We start from the raw sequence: 20,471 nt of genomic DNA, 5'->3' as shown, positions 1-20,471 counted from the left end.
GTGTGTGTGTGTGTGTGTGTGTGTGTGTGTTGCTCAGTCATGTCTGACTCTTTGCGACTCCATGGACTGTATAGCCCACCAGGCTCCTCTGGCCATGGGATTTCCCAGGCAAGAATACTGGAGTGGCTTGCCACTTCCTCCTCCAGGGGAATCTTCCCAAGAAACTCAAGAGAGTTTTATTAAGAGAGGTTTAAACATGCTGCCTGGAGTACAGATAATAGGGAGGAGAGGGCAGAAGGCTGAGTAGAGAAAAGGTATGAACTTGGTAACAGGTATGGAATGATGACGCCCTGAGCTCCAGCCGTCGGTAGCAGCAGATGGCAAGGAGAAATGAGCTGCTTGGGAACATTTCAGAGATGCAACTAGCAGTATTACTGATAAATTGGGTGTGAGTAGTGAAGGAGAGAAATCAGGAGACACTCTGAGATGTGCAGCCTGAGCAGCAGAGTGATATTAGCACCACTTAGACTGAAGGAATAGATTTATTTGGTGGGGGAGAAGGATCAAGAGATGTCTGTCAGCATGATTTGTAATTCTCTCTTCGAAGTTACATTGAGACCAGAGTGTCATGGATGTGTTCACACACACACACATTGAGATCCGAGCATCATGGGTGTGCTTGTGCACACGCATTGAAATCAGAGTGTCTTGAGTGTCTCACCCACACTCATTGAGATCAGAGCATCATGGGTGTGCTCATGCACACGCATTGAAATCAGAGCGTCTTGAGTGTCTCACCCACACTCATTGAGATCAGAGCATCATGGGTGTGCTCATGCACACACATTGAGATCAAAGCATCATGGGTGTGCTCACTCACACACATTGAGATCAGAGTGTCATGGGTGTGCTCACATACATGCATTGAGATCCGAGCATCATGGATGTGCACACGCACTTAGAGCATCATGGGTGTGCTCACGCACATGCATTGAAATCAGAGCATCTTGAGTGTCTTCACCCACACTCATTGAGATCAGAGCATCATGGGTGTACTCACCCACATGCATTGAGATCAGACCGTTATGGATGTGCTCACACACACTCATTGAGATCACAGTGTCATGGGTGTGCTCACACACACACATTGAGATCAGAGCATCATAAGTGCGCTCACCCACATGCATTGAGATCAGAGCATCACAGGTGTGATGCTCAGAGCAGAACCAGGCCCAACGTGGTTTTGTTCACCACCTCAAACACAGCTCACTCAGAGCTTGAGAAGGCATCTGTCAAATTATAATGGAAAAGGATCATATAGGAGAGGAGAAAGGGCCTCTGTTTTGACCATGTTTTTGATTGACAGGCACTGTGAACCTTGCCTGACTTTTTTTATCGTGGATTTCATTATATCTGAAGGGAAAAAGTACTCAAGGCATTGGATATAATTCTGTTCATTTATTTGATAGTATCTATGGCAGTGGTTTCCTTTTTTTCTATCTCTAGTAGAATCCTTCTTTTTTAAAGGAAAACTTATATGAATCACAATAAATAGAAGAATTACAGTCAAAACCCATCTGACTGAAGGTCAGATTGGAGGGCTGGGGTTCTCCCCATAGTCCTATCCACTCTGCTCCCACCATGTGGCCTCAGGGCACCCCTCTGTAATCACCAGGCTGTGTAAAGCTTTGCTTCAAACCATGGAGTTATTGGGCCACATACTACACATGCTAGAATCACCATCAGTAACCCCAGAAATGATGATTTTGGACTCCAGTAGCTTTCCCTTTTGGAGAAGGCAATGGCAACCCACTGCGGTACTCTTGCCTGGAAAATCCCATGGATGGAGGAGCCTGGTAGGCTGCAGTCCATGGGGTCGCTAAGAGTTGGGCATGACTGAGTGACTTCACTTTCACTTTTCACTTTCATGCATTGGAGAAGGAAATGGCAACCCACTCCAGTGTTCTTGCCTGGAGAATCCCAGGGACGGGGAGGCCTGGTGGGCTGCTGTCTCTGGGGTCGAACAGAGTCGGACACGACTGAAGCGACTTAGCAGCAGTAGCAGCAGCAGGGAAGGTAACAGGTGAAAAGAGAGGACAACTATGGAGGTTAAAATGTGGGAGAGTTCAGAGAAGAAAAATTTCTGGTTGGGCAGGAGAAGCTTTCATGGAGATCATGGCATTTCAGATGAGCTGAGGGTGTACACGTGAATGGGAAACCTGAGGGTGTGCAGGTGAATGGGAAGAGCAGAGAGATGAGAAGGAAGGATATTCCAGACAGAATGACCTGAGCAGAGGCAGGGGAGGATGAGAAAAACGCAGTTCTGCTGGGCAGGTGAAGTAGGGCTGAAAAGGGAGGGTGAAGGGCAGTGGTGGCCGAAAGGCCCTGGACACCAGGTAGGACTTTGTGCCGGAGCTGTCGAGGCAGACCCCTCACTGCAGCAAAGCTTTCCTGAGAGAAGACCCACCTCCAGCTGTTTGCTCAGGACATAAAAACTCCCCAGAAATTGCAGGTCTGCATGTTCCCTTCCTCTTTACAATCTTCCAGGGTCACTCAGCAATAAGTTATCTGCCTGCCAATGCAGAAAACACAGTAGACTTGAGTTCGATCCCTGGGTCAAGAAGGTCCCCTGGAGGAGAAAATGGCAACCCATTCCAGTATTCTTGCGTGGAAAATTCTATGGACAGAGGACCCTGGCAGGCTACAGTCCATAGGGTCTCAAAGAGTCAGATATGACTAGCACGCACGCACTAAGGTACAAGCCCAGAAGTCCCTGTACCCAGAAGGGGGTATAGAATATTTGGGGGAATTCTTGGTGGAGTCAAGAGTCCTTGGTTCTTTTATTCATGTCAGATGGTGTTCCTCAAAAAACAGATCAGAGGTAAGGGGAGGTAAGTAAGAAGTACTGTACTCTTAGCAAGTATTTTGGGCAGTTACAGGACTGGCTCGGCCCAGCTGTACATTTGCTGTTGCTTGAAGCTTAGAGTCCTTCTCTTCAACGGGAACGTGACCACATGAACTTTTCCTGTAGAACTCTGCTCCCACCTGGCACATAATGGGGAGTCCTGTTTGTTGACTGACTGGTTGACTCATCCAATATGGTCACACCCAGTTATTTATGTAACCAAGTCTTGAGGTAGGAAACTGGCGATGCTTGTTTTCACTGTGGCTAATGGAAGATGAGTAAGAGCATAAATATTAAGAGGCCCTATCTTGACCTTGGTCCTAAAAGAAAAATGTTAAGAGTTAAATTTGAAACTGAAAGCAAATCTCACAGCAGAATGAAAGGTTTGGTACTCCAGTCCAAGCTGTAATTTCTTACGACACAAGAGAACCTTCTTAGAGCATATTCAGTGTTTATAGAACGCTCCAATCCTAAAGACTTTTTATAAACACCTGAAATTACTTTATTTTCCTTTTTTAAGAATCAGGCATTTCGAATGAAGTCATATATTTTATTGGTTCTGTGGCCATGAAACAAGTTTTCCAGTTTTAGGATGTGCATGGGATCCAGAGAATGTCGTGACTGTTAGATGTGGCTTCGACTTGTAGTTTTCAAAAGAGATCTTTATTGGGGCATAAATTCAAGTGCTCCCACAGAATTAAATAAAACTCCTTTGGATAGTGGCAGTGGGGTGGGTCCAGGGAGAGAGATGGGCCATGTGTCTCACAGCTATCCTTCCAATAATTGAAGACGGTAATAAGCTTCCCTGTGAGGTCATTTTCAAGTAAGGCGATCTGGGAAAGTGACAAATCCCATCAGGTCTTCAGTAACAGAAGATACTGGAGTAACAGAACAGAGTCAAAGAATATCTTTCTTATGAAAAGAAACAAAGCTGGTAATTGGTGAATGAATTCTTCTTGGCAACAGCCCATGGCCTGGTCTTATTGGGATCTACAGGGACAGTGGCTCACTGCAGGGTGTGTGAGCCTATATTTTCTTCTGTTCTTCACCACCTGCTTCAGGGTCCTTTGTTTAGTCACTATGTCCAACTCTTAACGACCCCATGGACTATAGCCCACCAGGCTTCTCTGTCCATGAAATTCTCCAGGCAAAAATACTGGAGTGGGTTGCCATTTCCTTCTCCAGGGGATTTTCCCAACCCAAGTCTCTTGCATTGCAGGTAGACTTTTTACCAACTGAGCCCCCAGGGAAGCCCCCTGAGTTATAGCAAATATCTGTGCTATTTCTCCACATTTTTGATGGTCTTTGTTTCTGTAAAAAATTCTGAAAAAAATTTTCTCCTTCAACAGTAATACTTGCTGTGTTTCCAACAGTGAGCTGCAGTTCCATCATCATCCAAGTTAATGCTTGACCATTTTCCTGCCCATATTCTGGAATGGAAAACTAGGCTGTGGGGCCAAACAGAAAATCCTCAGTGGCGGGAGGCGGTGGGGGGAAGCAGGTGCGGGTAATCAGTTTAGCCCTGTTAATATACTTTGTACTTGATGTGGCTACTTAGAATTTTGCTCTAGTCCAGCAGTTCCCAACCTTTTTGATACCAGGGACTGGATTTCATGGAGAACAGTTTTCCCACAGACCAGGGCTGCTCAGAGGGTGGTTTCTGTTTCACCCACTGCTCCCCTACTGTACAGCCCGATTCCTGCTCTAACCTCTATCTTTGTAATGATTGTCAAATACAGAGGTTTGTCCCTTTATGTGGTCCGTGGCCTGTGGGTTAGAGACCCCTGTAATCTTTATAATGATTGTTGAACACAAAGGTTTTCTTCTTTAAGCACAAAACCCTGCAGCTTATCTTTCCCGAGAATAAGAGTCTTTTCCCCTCCCTAACTGGAACATCCGAGGAGCCAACTGGAACTGATGTTCCTAACTGGAACATCCTGGAGCTCCTGGTTCCAGGCACAGAAGAGATGCGGCCACTTCTGTCCTTTAAAATTGCTGCAGACAAGCCCAAGCTGGGGGCCTGCCCAGCTCACTGAGGGGGTGACATTTTCATTGTTTAAAATTGTGCCAAGTGCCCTCAAATCAGAATGACCTGACAGTTCCACTTAAGTGGGTTATCCTTAATTGGTTCCTATGTTCTAAACATATCCTCCTATTTCGTAACATTGTGGCCCTCATTCCATTATTTTAATTTTCTGACTGTTGGCTGATACTGTCTAAAATATTTACCCAGATACACTCTATAAGTGACAGTCTTTAAGAGCTGTCTTTTTTTAAACCTCTTTGGAAGATGCCATTTTGGAGAGCAATGATGAGAAAGCTTGACACTGCTTGAAATTCTAGAAATAGAATGTTTGACTCTCAGACTATTCTGGTTTATGTAATGAATCACAAATCAGTATCAAAACTACAAGATCACAACTTGTCTATAGCTACCTGTGCAATAGTATCAAACCTGAGGACCCCAGAACCCAGGGGTTAATTAACATCCTCATCCTGTCTTTAGTAATAGGGGAAAAAGAAAAAATGCATTCAGTCTTGGTTGGATGTTAACATTACAGTGATTCCTAAGATTCATGAAAGGAAAATCCTAAAAGGAGCTCTGGGTTATAAACCACTTGTTTAAAGCAAGTTTTACTGCAGTATGGACGGAGAATCTGTTAACCATTGGGATGGCCCCCTTGACATACGAGAAGCAGGATGTGGGGATTGAGTCATAAGATGGATTGGTAGCATACATCCACTGTTACAAGATTTAAGTTCATTGTAAATAAAGTTCCTGTAATGGAGCACACTGTGTTACTGATGCTTGAGGAAAATAAGACAGACAGGATGAATTTAATCCACATTCCACACCGGACTGAGTTCAGTGGGTGCTTGAAAAGACTGGCTACACAGAGGTGATTTGGAGCATCTGAATCTGCTTCAGACAGGCTGAGCACCTGATGAGAAGGTGGGAGGAGACACCAAGGACCCTGAGTCTTCATTTCCCCTCTCAGTGGAGTTTCACCAGCAGCAGAGTGGTCTGCCACACTGTGTGATAGATAGAGGCACAAAGCGTCGCATCTGAGAGCACACGTGGCTTTTCATCCTCCCCCTGCCCCTTAGTGTTTCATACCTTGGGCAAAATATTTCACTTCCTGAGTCAGTCCCTGCAAGACTTAATAATGACATCTTCGTTGCATTACTGTATTGTGCAAAGTACTTGGCAGTATTCCCTGGCACGTGGTAAGTAATCAGGAAATAGTAGCAATACCTCGATAGGAGATGGATTCTTTTTTTGGAGGTTATTTTCCCCTGTCCTTCCTTACCTAAGGTATAAAGGCACCCCAGAGAGTCATGGAAACTGATGGGGACAAGGACATGTACCTCCACAGCCAGGCCAGCAGAGAGTCCTGGCACTCAGACAGGGGACAGTCATCCCTGCCTTCCCAAAGTGCCTGTGAGTTTCATTCTCCTAGTTTTTTTAAGATATCCCAGGAACCTAACTAGGTTTAAAAGTAACAAAATCTTCTTTTCATCCGAGTTTTAAAATGTCTACTTGATAAGCTATATGTTACAGTTATCTAGCTGTGGAGCCAAAATTGTAATTGTCATAAACCAAGAACTATAGAAATGCTCAGCAACCTATGGACCCCAATAATATGTAATCCTTTCATGGGGGATCTGGGGACTTTGTAGAACTAGAGAGTATCTATAAAAACGCCACATATGGTTCCAAGGCTGCAAATGCACATCAAGAAACTCAAATTCCTAGAAAAACCTCTCTAGAAATATTAAAGCTGAGAAGTTGCCTTGGCTGATTTCATTAGGCGTGGGTAGGGCTAGGTCATGGTGCTACCAGATGTCACAGCAGGATGTGGCCACCCTACAGAATGAAGGCCCTCACACAACTACCTAAATTAAGGGGAAAATCCTAAAATATATTGTTTAAAAGCTGAGAGAAGTGATTTTTCAAGAGTTGAGCTGTAAGAATCAATTCTACTCTACAGCCAACAAACACTGAGCAAAGAGGAAACAGGCATGCATACTAAAACAGCCCTTGCACCAAAAATATTAACCCTACACAGATTACACGAGGATATTCCCACATAAAAATAGCCCTCCAGGCCCATGGTAGATAATTATTTCTCCTAAATTCATAGAGTAAGAGAAGTATAAATAAAAATGAAGAAACAGAGGAAACATTCCCAATTAAAAGATCAGTAGAATCCCCCTGAAAGAACCAACAATGAAACAAACTCTTCAGTCTAATAGACACCAAGTTAAAAGAAGATAGTGAATATACTGAAGAAATTAAGAAGAGTTATCAACTGGAATTCAGATTATGGTAAAAAGGAACTAGAAACTATAAAGAGGAGCCAAGAAAGATTAGAAAACTCATTTGCTGAGATGAAACCTGAGCTAAAGGCAATGAATAGCAGATTGCATAATGAAGAATTAATATTCTGGAAGATAGAATAATAGAAATCACCCACTCAGAAAAAGCCAAATGAAAAATTAAAAATGAAAGCCAAGTAAGAAACCCATGGGAAAATATAAAGCATGCCAATCTACATATAATTGGGATCCCTAAAGGAGGAAAAAAGAGAAAGGGGGATTGAAATCTTATTCAGAGAAATTATGGCTGAAAACTTCTCAAACCTAAAGACAGAACAGATATCCAGATATAGGAGGCATAAAGGGTCCCAAATAAAATGAACCCAAACAGATCTACACCAAGATATAATGGAAATGGCAAAAGTTAAAAAGAGGATTCTAAATAAGCAGTAACAGAAAAACAGAGGTAATTACAAGGCCACCTCCATTAGTTTATCAGCTGATTTCTCTACAGAAACATTTGCAGGCCAGAGGAAATAGCAACATGGGGGAAATCTGCAACCTAGGGTACTCTACCCTGTAAAATTATCATTTAGAATAGAAGACAAAGAATTTCTCAGAGGAACGAAAACTAAAAGAATATAGCAATACTAAATCTAACCTAAAAGATATAATGAATGGTCTTCTGTAAATAGAAAAGAAGCAAGAATATATAGGAAAGAGAAAATCACAATTGGAAAAGTAAATCACTTAAATAAGCCAGTAGACAGATTTTTTTTAAAGATCAGAAAGTTTTTGTGAAAGCTGTGACAGCCACAGTGAATAGCAAAAGCATATACATGAAGATGTTAAAGAGGACATCAAAATCATAAAATGTGGGGGGAGGAGAGAGATGTAAATATTTTTAGAATGTGTTTGAGTATATGACTACCAGTCTAAAGCAAGTAGATGTAGGAAGGGGTTAAACTACTTGGAAAACAAGGTAACAACAAGTGAAAACATTTGGTAGATTTACAAAAGCCAAAAAGAGGAGAACACAAGCATAATGCAAAAGGAAATCATAAACTACATAAAGAAAAACAAAAAATACAAAAATCAACTGGAAAATAAGATTTTAAGTGGTAATAAATACATATTTATCAATAATTACTTTAAATGTCACTGGATTAAATGCTCCAATTAGAAGACAAGGGAGGGCTTCTCTGGTGGTCCAGTCGTTGGGAGTCCACCTTTCGATGCAAGGAACACTGGTTTGATGCCTGGTCTAGGAGGATCACACATGCCACAGAGCGACTAAGCGCATGAGCCACAACTACCGAGCCCAACACTGCAGCTGCTGAAACCCATGCACCTAGAGCCCATGCTCTGCAACAAGAGAAACCACTGCAATGAGTAGCCCACACACCACAGCTAGAGAAAGCCTGTGTGCAGCAACCAAGACCCATCACAGCCCAACAAAAAGATGAGTGTGGATGGCAACAAGGGAGTGACAGACTGGAATAAAAAATATGAAACAGGAGCCTACAATATGTTCCTTACAAGAGACCCACTTTAAGGCAAAGGACACACAAATATTGAAAATGGGGGGGTGGAATAAGATGTCTTATGCAAATGGAAATGAAAATGGGGATCACACTATTCATATCAGACCAAATTTTAAAACAAAGTCCATAAAGAAAGTTAAAGAAGGACACTATATAATGATAAAGCAGTCAATACAAGAAGAGTATATTACACTTATCAAACTATTTGCACCCAATGTAGGAGCATCCAAATACATAGACAAATACCAAAAGACATAAAGCAAGAAATTGATGGGAGTACAATTACAGGAGACTTTAACACCCACTCAATCAATAGATCTTCTAGACAGAAAATTAGTAAGGCAGCATAGATCCTAAAGGATACAACAGTTAGACTTAATTGATATTTTCAGGACGTTATTTCCAAAAAGACAATACACATTCTTTTTTAGTATAGTATACAGGGAACATTTTCTAGGATTGACCACATCCTAGGCCACAAAACAAGCCTCAGTAAACTTAAAGAGTATAGAAATTATTTCTGATCGTAATATCTAAGCCTTTTCTCAGACCATAGCAGCATGAAACTAGAAATCAACTACAGAAAAATAAGAAAATTGATTACATGGAGCATGTAATCAACATGCTACTAAAAACCAGTGAATCAACAACAAAATCAAACAGGAAATCAAAAAATACCTTGAGATAAATGACGGTAAAAGCAAAATCAAACAAAATCTATGGGATACAGCAAAAGCAGTTCTTAGAATAAAAATAGTGGTATGTGCCTTTCTTAAAACAGAAAAATTTCAAACAACGTAATCCACCACGTAAAAGAATTATAAAAAGAGCAAAAAAAACCTAAAGTGAGCAGAAGGAAGCAAGGAAATAATAAAGATCAGAGAGGCAATAAAAGATTTTTTTATAAATAGAAAAAAGATCAACAAAACAAACAGCTGCTTCATTCAAGAATAAATAAACTTGACAAACCTCTGGCCAGGCTTGCCAAGAAGAAAAGAGCAAGGACCCAGATATACAAAATAAGAAATGAAAAAGGAGAAATAACCAATACCAAAGAAATTCTAAGAAACCATAAGAGAATACTGTGAAAAATTATATGCCAATAAATTCAACAACCTAGAAGAAATGGACAAGTTTCTAGAAACATGCAGCCCACCAACCCTGAATCAAAAAGAAATGCGTAATTGGAACAGACCAGTCACTAGAAGTGAAATGACATCTGTAATTTAAAATCTCCCTGTAAACAAAAATCCAGGACCAGATGATTTCACATGTGAATTCTACCAAACATACAGGGAAGAACCTATGCTGATCCTTCTCAAACTCTCCCAGAAGACTGAAATGGAAAGCACACTCCTAACAGCATTCTATGAAGCCACCATCACCCTGATACCAAAGCCAGACAAAGACAGTACCAGAAAAGAAAATTACATGCCATTATCTTTGATGAATATATATGCAAAAATTCTCAACAAAATATTAGCAAACCCTGAATCCACAACACAAGAAAAGATCATACATCACAAGCCCTTGCAGTACAGCTCAGGAAACCCTCCTGCACTGCAATGAAGACCGAGCACAGCCAAGCAAAACAAAAAAGATCATAACACCACAACCAAATTGGATTCATCCCAGGGTCACAAGGATGGTTCAATATATGCAAATTAATCAGTGTTGTATACCACATAACAAAAGACAAAAACCACACAATGACTCAATAGATGCACAAAAAGCATTTAATAAAATTCAGCATCCATTCACGATAAAAACTCTTAAACCAAAGTGAGTATAGAGGGAAGATACTTTACAATATGATAAAAGTTATTTATCACAATCCCACACCCAATATAATACTCAACTGTGAAAAGCTAAAAGCCTTCCCACTAAATTCTGGAATAAGACAAGGATGCAAACTGTATTCAAGACAGTATTGGAAGTCCTAGCTACAGCAATCGAACAGGAAAAAGAAAAGATACCCAAGTTGGAAATGAAGAGGTAAAATTATCATTATATGCAGATGACATGATACTATATACAGAAAACCCTAAAGACTCCACACAAAAACTACTAGATTGATACATGAATTCAGCCAGGTAGCAGTATACAAGATGAATATTAAGAAATCTGTTGTGTTTCTTTACACTTAATGATCAGAAAGGGAATATGGGGGAAAAAAAAAATCCCTTTTAATTGCACCAAAAAAATAAAATACTTAGCAGTAAATCTGACCAAGGAAGTGAAAGACCTATATGCTGATAACTATAAAACATTAATAAAGGACACTGAAGATGATTCAAAGAAACAGAAGGATACTCCCATACTCTTGGATTGAAAGAATTAATATTGCTAAAATGGCCATACTACCCAAAGCAATCTACCCATGTAATGAGTATCCCTATGAAATATTCATGACATTTTCCACAAAACTAGAACAAATAATCCTATTGGAATCACAGAAGGCCCAGAATTGCCAAAGCACACCTGAGGGAAAAGAACATAGCTGAAGGCAATACAGCAGAGCTTATTGTTGTTTAGTTGTATTGTGTCCAACTCTTTTGCAACTCCATGGACTGTAGCCCATCAGGCTCCTCTGTCCATGGAATTTTCCAGGAAAAGAATACTGAAGTGGGTTGCCATTTTCTTCTCCAGGCAATCTTCTCGACCCAGAGATCAAACCCACGTTTCTTGCATTGGCAGGCGAATTCTTTACCTGAGCCACCTGGGAAGCCCGGTACAAAGCTACAGTAATTAAAACAGCATGGTACTGGCACAAAAGCTGACATACGGATCAATGGAACAGAATAGAGAGCCCGGAGATTAAATTCACAAAACCTACTGTCAGTCTGCAACAAAAGAGGCAAAAACATACAATGGGAAATAGACAATCTCTTCAGCAAATTGTGCTGAGAAAGTTGACAGCCACGTGTAAATCAGTGAAGTTAGAACACATCCTTACACCTTACACAAAAATAAACTCAAGATGACTTCAGGACTTAAAACATGGCACCATAAAACTAAAAGAAGAGAACATAGACAAAACATTCTCTGACATAAATCGTATCCATGTTTTCTCAGGTCGGTCTCCTAAGACAATAGAAATAAAAGCAAAAATAAGCAAGTGGAACCTAATCCAACTTACAGGCTTTTGTACAATTAGAGAAACCATAAGATGAAAAGATAACCTACAGACTTGGAGACAATACTGCAAATGACGCAACTGAGAGGGGCTCAATTTTCTAAATATACAAACAGCTCATAACTCATCAGCAGAAAGCAAATAACCCAATTTAAAAATGGGCTGAAAAACTAAGCAGACATTTCTCCAAAGAAGACATAGATGGCCAACAGGCATATGGAAATATGCTCAATATCATTAATTATTAGAGAAATGCAAATCAAAACTACAATGAGGTGTCACCAGTCAAAATGACCATCATTTAAAAATCGACCAATCGCAAATGCTGGAGAGGGTGTGGTAAAAGGGGACCCTCCCACACTGTAGGTGGAAATGTAAATTGGTGCACCCCCTATGGAGAACAGTATGGAGGTTCCTTCAAAAATTAAAAATAGTTATTGTATGATCTAGCAGTCCCACTCCTGGGCATATATCCAGACAAGCTATAATTGAAAAAGATGCATTCTCCCCAGTGTTCATAGCAGCAAAATCTACAATGACCAACTCACAGAAACAACATAAGTGTCAATCATCAGATGAATGGATAAAGAAGATGTGGTACATATTATAATGGAGTTCTACTCAGTCATTAAGAAAGAAAGAAAGAATGCCATTTGTAGCGGCATAGATGGACCTAGATATGATCATACTAAGTCAGAAAGAGAAAAGCAAATACCACATACACCATTATATGTGGAATCTAAACTCTGACACAAAGGAACTTATCTACAGAATAGAAGCAGACTCACAGCGAACAGGCTTGTGCTTGCCAAGGGGGAGAGAAGGGGAGGAGTGGATTACAAGTTTGGATTAGCAGATGCAAACTATTACATATAGAATAAACAACAAGGTCTGCTGTGTGGCACAGGGGATTATATGCAGTATCCTGTGATAAACCATAATGGCAAAGAGTATGTACACACGTGTGTAACTGAGTCACTTTTCGGCACAGCAGAAATTAGCACAACATTGGAAATCAACTATACTTCAACCAAATAAATTTTTTTAAAAATAATTGATTTTACTCTGAATTTTTATTTTGTCTTTGGGCTTTCTCCTTCTGTTGAATATTAATATTAGAGAAGGCAAATGGGGAGGGATAAAGTAGGAACTTGGAAATAACATACACACACTACTGTATATAAAAGATACAGTATATCTGTAATCCAATAAAAAAGTTAGGTGATATAAATTAAGCTAAAAAAAACTTAGGAAGGCACTAAAGGGAAGTTTTTCTTAAGTAAACCTGACATAGTCATAGTCAAATTTAGATATTAAACAGGTTCATCTGGAAATGACTATTTACTTTTCAAAATAATTGCTCTACGAAAGGATTCACTCAGGATTCCACTAATTAACAAGGTCTCCTAAGGCATCTGACATTTAATTCATTTTAATTACAACCTTTAAGGAGTACTCGGTAAGCAAGGCATACCTGCGTTTCCCATTTGTTAATTGAAATAATGACTGAATTATTACTGTGTTCTAGTAATTTTGAAACTAATTGCCTTCGGTTTTATGTAGGTTATTTGTTTTTAAATGAAACCTTCTTGGCCAAGAAATTGTTTTCTCCTGTGTCTACTGAAAGTCTCAATGATTAGAATGTTAATAAAGTCACTGTAATATTCTCTGGGCTAGCCCTTGTTTCAAATTTGCACTCTTGGGTTTACCATTTGCACAGAATCACATTAATAGGAAGGTTATATCCTATTTCAGTGTATCTGTCATGCATTATACTCCTTGCTCAGAAAAGGGCTTTATTCTCTGCCCAATGGCATCATCTTTCTTTAGAGTCCAGGGAAGCACCCTGGAATTTAAACAAGTATTCTTTTCAGAGCTGCGGGCCCTTCTCGTTTCCCAGCAGCGGCCTCCTGTGCCCTCAGCCTTGACTCCTGTGCCCCAAGCCTGGAGGTTGGAAGCCATGGCAGACCCAGGCCTGCCTTCGGTCCTTACCGTCCACATACACAATGGCGAAAAAGAAACACACGCATCAGAGAATCAGGATTTCGACTGTAAATCACATCTACCCTTGCGTAATCCATCTAAGAGCCGTTCATTGATGGCCACATTGTCATTCTGAAACTTGAATTTCTGTTTGGCTGAGAATACCCCTGATGGGTATGTGACAGGGTTGTGAACTCTTTGTATAAAAGCCTCTTTATAAATCAGATTTCTTAAGGCTGTAATGATTGTGTTATCTGGGAGAGGGAGTGTGGGAAGAAACGTAAAATACGGGGCAGAGGGCACACGGTCAAGGCAAAGTTACAAAGTTCAGGGAAGCTTGGTTACAAAACTCCTTTCTTCGGAACACTGACACGATCCCCAAGTCAGCTTTTTAAGAGAAGAAAACTCACAGTGAAGGGGAGTCCAGTTTCAGATCAAGCTCACCTATCGTGTCTGTTTTCTGAATTATTGTCAGCATAAAAGCAGTGATCCTGAGTCTGCCTAAGGACGGCTGCAGCCCATTAGTGACCAAGTAGTGTGGTCTTTGAGCGCCAAGGTTTTCATCCGCAGGCATGGGATGCCGGACTTTAGACTGTGGACAAGGACTCACGGAGTCTTAATGACAGTTGCTTTCAGATCCACTGCTTATATTTAAAAGTTGAGTAATTACTGCTATGGGCTTCCCAGGTGGCTCAGTTGTAAAGAATCCGCCTGCCAATGCAGGAGACACGGGATTGATCCCTGGGTTGGGAAGATCCCCTGGAGAAGGAAGTGGCAACCCACTGCAGTATTCTGGCCTGGAGAATTCCATGGACAGAGGAGCCTGGCGGGCTACAGAGTTGGACATGACTTCGCGACTAAACAACAGTCGCTGCTATAAAATTTTTTTCCCCCAGAAAAAGTTCAGCAAGGAACATGTTGTTGTAAGTATTCCATTTTCCTAAGCTGTCTCATTGGTCCAGTTGGTGAATGAATGGGGTGTGAAAGTGTCATTTCTTTCATAAGACAAGTAGAGAGTTCTGAGAAGCTAAGACTTTCCAAGAAATATCATCAGACTAAAAAGCCCCTATTCCTATGCTGAGTAGCTTCATAGGCACACTGTGTGTCTTTTGTTGTGTTGTGTTAATCCCTAGGAAGTGTCAGAGAAAGAGAATGTCACAGAAGAAAGTAGTTCATGTGTATAAGATACTCCAGTTGTATGTAATGTTTGAATTGTCTGCCAAACATTTACATTTGCCCCTGTTTCCAGCCATGCTCTAACGAGCTTTGTATTTAACACATTCTCATGCATTGTCTTTAATATGTGACTATTTAGGAAGAAGACCTTGTTTTCCATTTTGCATAAATTATTGGTCCTTCAGATGGGACTCAGTTCCCCCCACCAGCTAAAAAGACTTTCAGCTATGAGGAGTGAGGAGAAAAGAAAGTGAAGTCTCTCAGTCGTGCCCGACTCTTTGCGACCCCATGGATAGTAGCCTGCCCCAAGCTCCTCCGTCCATGGCATTTTCAAGGCAAGAGTACTGGAGTCGGTTGCCATTTCCTTCTCCAGGGAATCTTCCCTACCCAGGATCGAACCCAGGTCTCTCACATTGTAGACAGTCACTTTACCATCTGAGCCACCAGGGAAGTCCAGGGAAGAGGAGGAGAAAGGATCCTTTAAATGCCTATTCCAGGAGTCAGGGAACCAAGTTACACTTTCTGGAAGAGTATTCTGAAAATAAATAGTCCCACTCTGTGACGCATGAGATTCTGACCACAGGTTGGAACTGGGTTTTGACCTTGTCAACCACCTTCACGTAGCTAAACAAAGCTTTCCGAAGTCACTTATTCTACTGGGTGTGTCCGTCTTTGCTCTGCACGTGTGCTAAGTTGCTTCGACCATGTCCAACTCTTTGTGACCCTGTGTACCACAGCCCGCCAGGCTCCTCTGTCCATGGGATTCTCCAGGCAAGAAGATTGGAGTGCATTGCTGTACCCTCTTCCAGGGATCTTCCTGACCCAGCGATCAAACCTGCATCTCTTACCTGCACTGGCAGGCAGATTCTTTACCACTAGCGCCACCTGGGAAGCTCTTAGATAATCAGCTGCCATTATTTTTCTGGTTTTACGTGGCCGGTACTGGCCTGGGGAAAGCAGAGAACTGTGGAAGTGTGTTCTGTCTGTCCCTGGAGTCAGTGTACACTTGACTTCAGGTCACGTGGGTACATGTACCTACTCATGCATGTTTTCAAGTTTCTTCCAAGAAAAAAGCCACACCTCCTTCAGTCCAGTATCCACTTCTAATAGCTCCTCCCCCTCCCTTCTTGTAAGGAATGGTCTGTCCTCACTAACTTCTCCCTGGCCTCCTGTTCCAGCTCTGACTCCCCTGGAATCTGCTTCTGGTCTCCTCACTCAACTGAAGTTTCATGTGCTAAGATCCGCAGTGACCTGCTAATTGTCACACATCTTCCCAACCTGCCTGGACTTCTTGCCGTCCCTGTCTTCACCGCATCCCTGTCCTGAGCTGTCCTCCCCACCGTTCGCTTCTGTGACACCATCAGGGCCTGTTCCCTGCCATGAACAGTGAGGTGCAGGCCCCTGTGTTTCTCCGCCTTGGTCTCCTCCTCTGCCGCCTCTTAGGGGTTCAGCCCTCTTCACGTCTTCAGGTTCTATCAATAGAACACTGAGCTCAAACTCTTTTCAACCCTGAACTCCTTGGTTTCTCCCAACGCCCGTTCTTCTTTCTAAGTGTCTGTCTGAATCAGTAGCACCAGGATTTGTCTCGCCTTCTAAGCCCCCAGACCAATTCATCTTTCTGGGGGTGTTTTCATGCCTCTCATACACTCACAACTCCTTCCGCCTCCAGACTTCCTCAGCATAATTGCCTGAGTTTGTCCTCCCTCTGCCTCTTGAATCATCCATGATCCTCCCACTGATCTGCGTTCCACCTTCTGCTATTACGGAGCCTGTTTCTATCTGTCATGCACTGGCCTCCATCACCCCCCTCCCAGCTAATTGCAGGGGCTCCTCGTTCTTGTCAGCCCTACTCCACAGCAGCTCAGTGAACCTGTATGGGCCCCCAGCACGGAACTGAACAAGTCAGTCGTAAATGGAATTCATGTTTGTAGGAAAAGGGGAAGTGATGCATGTTCTTCAGACTTTTAGGGGCAGTGGGAGTAGATGGTCCCTGTGGTCTGGCTGTTAGTCCCAGGACGGGCACCTTCCACAGCCTCCTTCAAATCCCACTAGGGAACTCTCTGTGTTAGAGACAGTCACTTTGCCTATGCCTCGCTGAACATATGCTTCATAGACTAGAGAGAAGTGACGGTTCTAGAAAGGGTAGAGCTCACTATTCATCCTCTCAATAAATCTGCTCTCTGATTAGCCCTGGGTTGGCAGTCTGCACCTTGAACCCTGGGGAGAAGTGTCTTACTTCAGGGCAGCGTATCTTATCTCTGATAAGATGGGATCATTGAACATTGCTGTAGAAAAGGGACAAGACTTGTAAAGGGGCAAGGATGACACAATTGTGCTGGGCACGGGGGAGACTGCTGGAAAGAAAGGCTTTAGAGAAGAGAAGTGCTGGTAAAGCCAGGCTCTGGGTACGGGTGGGAGTTTGCTCGCCCTGAATTCGTACTGTGGATTGACCCCCATCATAACCAGGTGCCAGGAGCTTGGCTGTAAACACTCAAGCTGCTCATCACCAGAGATCACCCACCAGTAGGCAAAAGTCACCCATAATCTGTGATAGGTAATAATAATACCTGCCTCAGACACAGTGCCATCTTCTCGCTTAGCACCAGCGTTAGAGAGCTTATTCTTGGTCATCCAAATACCTCTCCCCTCCTCCCCACCCTTCCCTAATGAAGCCACAGCATTTCCCAGTTCAGAAAGAACTGTCATTTTCACCGATACCACGCCCAGGTTAGCGGTGGTGGAGTTGATGGTGGTCACCGAGCCCAGGTCTGCTACACGCCTTTTCTTCCCCTAAATTGATACCAATATGAAGACACACACACACACACAAATTAACATGTAGCCCAGATGACTTATCAATAGCAGTTTCCACATAAAAATATAAAAGACATTCTTATGGTATCCATATAAAAATAAAAGTGCTTTGAGTTTGGTGACATCCAGTAACCTCTGCCTGCCATTCTAGGTGACACATTGGGCCAGGGGTGTCAAGTCCCCAAACTCTGCCACCCACAGAGCAGTAAGAACAATGCCGATGGCCCCAGCATGTCCACTTTCAGGCTCCTTGAGCATACATGGAGAGTGAGTAAATACAGACGGCATCTGTGCAGAGTTCAGACGCAGTGACGAGTGCTGATGGCTGTGTGTGACGGTCCCAAACCGCACCTGTAACGCTTAGGCTGGGCCTTAGGCAGTGATGGGGGTCGGGGGGTGGGGAGTTGGAACTAAAGCATGGACAGACAGGAAAGTACAAGGAATAAGTTTAGATGACACTGAACCTGCCCCACTGGAGGGACCTGTGTGTTCATACAGAGGAGAGCAGGGGAAATACTAGAAAGATGGCACCAGATGGGAAGAAATCACTAGAAAGACTGCTGCAGGCCTCCATGGGAGGCAGGAGAAGCTGGACTTTGTCCAATAGTCAGAGGGGCCCCTGGAGATGGGGAGTAACATGATGAAAGCCACATGCTGAGACTTTTAGAAGGAATGTGCTGAAAATGTAGCACTTCAACATGAAACGGAATATGAGGGAAAACTGGAAATAGGGTGATTGGCCATCCGGTCTTGTAAATTACCTTTTATTGTCAGATGAAATACATTTCAAGCCACAGCTACGTTTCCCTTGGATACAAATGTCCCATGATGAATTAAATCCAAAGGAAAGTAGAATGATTTCTGTTGAAAGGATGTAAGAGTTAGGAAGTAAGATGGCACCATAAACCCTGTGATATGTAACCTCGGAACCCCAACGCATATATAATTTTTCCCATAAAATACACTGCTGTACAACTTCCCTCGAGCACCCACATCTGCAGCCACAAGTTGAGAGTAACCCGTGGAGATGCATTTGTCTGCAGAGCTGTAAGCGGGGCTCACCCCCCGACGGGCTGCCCTCCCACACCTGCTGGGTGAAGCACTAATCTATGCCTCCACCGCATTACAGCTCAGTTCTCATCCAGGACGGGGTCCCTTTGAAGTCAGGTTTTGTTTTAACTACCTTTGTCTCCGAAATGGGTTTCGGATAAGCCTAGTTCTTGAAGTCACGTGATTACACCCAAACTGCCTTCTCAACCCACTCTGGTATTCTTGCCTGGAGAATCCCATGGACAGAGGAGCCTGGCAAGCTGTAGTCCACAGGGTCACAAAGAGTCAGACACGACTGAAGTGACTTAACAACACTGCCTTCTCATCACAAGGGAAGAACTCTTTTTTTTTCTGGCTTCATGTTAGTATCTCCTCACTGATCAGATCCCAAGGGTAAGAAGCTCTCTCACTCTCACACACACTCACACCTTTGTTCTTGAATTCCTTTCAGGAGTCATGTGGCCATCTCAGGAGCTTTCCATATTTCAGGTGCTGTTTGGAGTTCAGCTGGAAAGGCTCTCGGTCAGCCAAGTTCACCTTACCAGGCCCTGTCACCTACAAATAACTCTTTTTATTAATAGTATTCTCTGTACCCCCAACCTGTGGGGAAGCTCTAAGGACTGACTGCCCAGTTAGGGAAGGAGGAGGCAGAAGCAGCTGTCAGGAACCTTATGAGAAGACAGGGCTTCCCAGAGGTCAAATTCAACTGCACGTGGCTGCTTCTCTGTGTTCCTAGACCTGGATCAGCCAATGATCCTATGGCAGAAACCAACACAATATTGTAAAGTCATACCCTTACATTAAAAATAAATACATTTTTAAAATGCAATTGTAATTGACATCTTAGCATATCATCATTGACATCTAAGTCAGCGATCCCTAATTAAGTATATTTAACAACGAATTCCAAAATTTAGAAATTTCTAAATCAGATTCAGCCTTAACCCTTATACTTCTAATTCCATATTGAAACGTGACTATTTTTAAAATCAAAAAAATTAACAGACTCCTTATCCTCTCACGTTTTCCTTGATTCTTATCACTGTAGCATAAACAGAACCAGGCACATCTATAGACGTTACACCCATCCACCCTAGACTCTAAAGACATTCCTTAAGAAAGAAAAGAGACACAGTTGGCTACTTTACAGTTTGCTATCAAGACGGAACGGAGAAGGCAATGGCACCCCACTCCAGTACTCTTGCCTGGAAGATCCTGTGGGTGGAGGAGCCTAGTAGGCTGCAGTCCATGGGGTCACTAAGAGTCAGACACGACTGAGCGACTTCACTTTCACTTTTCACTTTCATGCACTGGAGAAGGAAATGGCAACCCACTCCAGTGTTCTTGCCTAGAGAATCCCAGGGACGGCAGAGCCTGGTGGGCTGCCATCTATGGGGTCACACAGGGTCGGGCACGACTGAAGCGACTTAGCGGCAGCAGCAAGATGGAAACACTATTTTACTTATTTTGCAATCAGCCCATGCTTCCAAAACTCAGGGAGGGGAGCACCCCAACCAGAGCTTTTCACTCTCCTGGTTGGTTCTCAGCTTCTGCAGAAGACCCCAAAGTGGGGCAAGAGCCCCCCTGGGCCAGCTTACAAGCC

General features: G+C 42.7%; 1 protein-coding gene across 1 annotated transcript in view; it reads left to right on the top strand.

Moving 5' to 3' along the window:
• Positions 1–20,471, top strand: part of GAREM (GRB2 associated, regulator of MAPK1) — a 234,592-nt gene that overhangs the window by 209,797 nt on the left and 4,324 nt on the right. The window lies entirely within an intron of this gene.

The sequence above is a fragment of the Bison bison genome, unplaced genomic scaffold (genome assembly GCF_000754665.1).
Source record: "Bison bison bison isolate TAMUID 2011002044 unplaced genomic scaffold, Bison_UMD1.0 scf7180017864498, whole genome shotgun sequence".
NCBI classification, from domain to species: Eukaryota; Metazoa; Chordata; class Mammalia; order Artiodactyla; family Bovidae; genus Bison; species Bison bison.
The sequence above is the reverse complement of the archived record's forward strand: the minus strand, read 5'-3'. Positions and strand labels throughout refer to the sequence as shown.